We start from the raw sequence: 3,001 nt of genomic DNA, 5'->3' as shown, positions 1-3,001 counted from the left end.
CCATGCGCGGCCTGGAGGGCTAGTGGGGACATCCCCCTGCTGGACACGGCTCCGGGGCTGGCCTGCCTGGCCTGGGTTCCTTTCACTCTAAACTTTGTGAGGACTTTGCAAATCTCTGGGGATGAGGGGAATTTATTTCTGAATGACTTGTAATAAATGCCTTTGTCTAGGAAAAGCTTGTTCCATTTTTCCGTCTCAAGAAACAAGATGTCCTACAGGCAGATTCACCAAAGCCTGGCTGGATGAGCTTGACCAGGCTGAGCAGTGCTGGCTTCTGACTAGCAATGCTCTGCTGGGTGCTGGAGAGCTTGTGCTCTGTGGTGGTGAGAGGACTGGCTTTGTCAGAGAATTTAATCACTTCTGAATCTGAAATTACGGGGTAGGTGCAACAAAGATGGGCTGATTGGAAGCTGGGCTGCCTGCAGGCCGTTGTCATTGCTCAAGTCTCTCATTAGTCACAACATCAGGAAGAGAGTCTCATCACTGAGTGGATGAGGCACGTCCAAGCTCAGCACTGGGAATAAAACCAGTTTTGTAGGTTGTTCCTTGTGCCATGAATGTCTTCTTCTGAGAGCTATGAAGTTTATAAGAAACTTAATGGGGGTGTTGCTTTCTTGTAAAGGTTGTTAAAGCCTCGTATATAGCGCTTGGTAGAACAGCTCATCTGGCCTAAGTGTGTGTTCTCAGGACTACAAGAGGTCCCACAGCTGGAATGCCAGCTGGCTGCCTCTCTGCTGGGCAGTCCCAGGTCGGGGTCAGTCACACCAACATCTTCCCTGTGTTTGTAGCACACGTGTAACGTGCTGATACAGGCTTCTGGGTTACCACTGGTGCATTTTGTGAGTGGAACTGGGTTTCTTGGCTGTTCTCAGCTGGACTTTGGTGATGTTTTACTGCCACAGCTGCAGTCTGGGGAGGTGAGGAGGGCACAAGTGCTTTATGAACAACCTAAACCTCTTGCAGAGCAGGGGAGTAAAACGTGTTTTCTGGAGTGGTTTTAGTTCCTGGCAAGGTTTCAGTCGGACGTTTGCGCTTTTGTGTCGGAGGATGAAAACTCTATTTTTAAGACTGGGGGCTTCTCAGGTGTTTCATTTGGCTGTGGGAAACCCCCTCTGCACACCTTCGCTTCCCCGTGGTGGGTCTGTGGGCAGAGCGGAGCCCCAGAGCCCGGCTCGGTACCGGAGACACTCACCACGTTTATCAGCTGTCGGATGCCCTCTATAAACCAGCAGTGACTGGAATAGTAAAACTGGCCGTGTCCTGCCCGGGAACATGCTGTTCTCTTTACCTTGGTGTGAGGCAGGTGAATCTCGCTCTCGGTGCCTCTCCCATCCTTCTTCTGCCTTGTCACTACCTGGGGAGGGTTTTGAAGCTGTTCTCTGCCTGTCGCTGTGGTGTTTCATGGGGCCAGTGGCCCCGGGCAGGCACCCAGCTGGGTTAAAGGTGTGCGGAGCGGGAGGTGCGGGGTGCTGCAGGAGCCTGTGAGAGAGCTGGTGGGACACAGCTCTGCATTCCCCCTCTGCAGGGAGATCCTCATGGATACTGCACAAGGATACAGTGCTAGAGCAGGGTCTGAGTGATTGCCCTGCAGAAAAGCATCTGATGTCCCTTTGCCCTGTCTGTACGTTTGAACAGCTCTTTGGGTCCCCACATGGCCAGACTTCTTGGTAGTGATGCTGACAGCGTTGTCTGCAGGTGAGGATGTGCGAAGAGTTGCCCAGGTTCCTGCCCTCAGCTTCCGGAGTGTTTTAAGCAATTCACTCCGTTGTGTCTTTGGAGGGAGCGGTGGTTTCTCACTGCTGCAAAATCCTTTGGGGGTCTTTGCCAAGTGCTGCCTTTTGCACACACACAGGAAGGGAGGGGGCCGGGTCCTTGCTCCCAGCTTGCCTGTGATGAGGGGTGAAGTGCTGTCACTTCACAAGAAGGTGAAGGAGGTTGTGCTGTGGGTTTATGGTGCTCAGGGGGAAGCATCCCCTTGAGTAGATGGGAAGTGAGGAGTTGGGCAGGAAAACTCTAGGGCAACCTGTAAGATCTGGATTCCTCCACTTTTACAAGCATCCTAACTGCCTTTTGTTTGTCAGCTCTCTCTTCTAGTGTATGTAGCAAGTCTGTTGCTTGATTAATGCATAAAAGATAATCATGTTGTTTCTGGGGCAGCACTTCTGGAGGAATTGCTCCAGTTGCTAAGCCCCTGTACAGCATTAGTTGGTGTAACAAGTAGGAAGTTCTGCAGTGAACCCGCTCTGGCAAGCGGCGCAGCGTCAGCTCCTAAATAACCTCCTTATCTCCTGATTTCCAGGCAGTGGCAATTAAAACAAAGGCAGCCTCCAGCTCGGGACGTCCATGAACCGTCCGGGAGGGTGAGCCTGGGAAGGGCTGTTGTGCCCGTGTCCCAGGTGCCAGCTTCTCCCATTGCATCTGTCTGTGGGCACTGTCAGGCTGAAAAGCCTCTGCCGGTGGGTTGCTGGGGCAGTGAGTGAGGAGCTGCAGTGAAGCCTCTGCAGGGTTCCTACATCAGCTCCAAGGTCTGGCTCTGTGGGGTTTAACTCACCCACTTCTGAGCACCAGGCACTTGCTGAGCAGGAGGTGGTGGGGCTCTGGCACTGAGCTGAGACCCAGGGGGACATGAAGGGGCAGCCATGGCCCGCAGCAGGCTCTCCTCACCCTCACCCGTCTCTCGCAGCAGCAGAGAGCCCGGCCAGGCTGCGTGTGTGACTTCCAAAGCTGGTTCATTAGTTAAGAACCTTTTTTAATTTTTGAAAAAGAAGTCGACCTCCTGGTTCTTACAATCACCAAATGAAACTGAGAAAATGCTGTGGAAATTCAGGTACTGGAAGTAACAGAGGATGAGCAGTTTAAGTTGCCATCGCTTTTGGAGCTCATCATGGTATTTTGAAGTTCATGCATCAAGTCTTACAAAATTAAGACTGGAAATACCCCGTGCATCATCTTGTGCTGCAGCAGTGTGAGACCAGGCACCGCCAGCGATTCAGGGTCTGGC

This window comes from Nestor notabilis, unplaced genomic scaffold (genome assembly GCF_000696875.1).
Source record: "Nestor notabilis isolate BGI_N333 unplaced genomic scaffold, ASM69687v1 scaffold21514, whole genome shotgun sequence".
NCBI lineage: Eukaryota > Metazoa > Chordata > Aves > Psittaciformes > Psittacidae > Nestor > Nestor notabilis.
Note: the sequence above shows the minus strand (reverse complement) of the source record.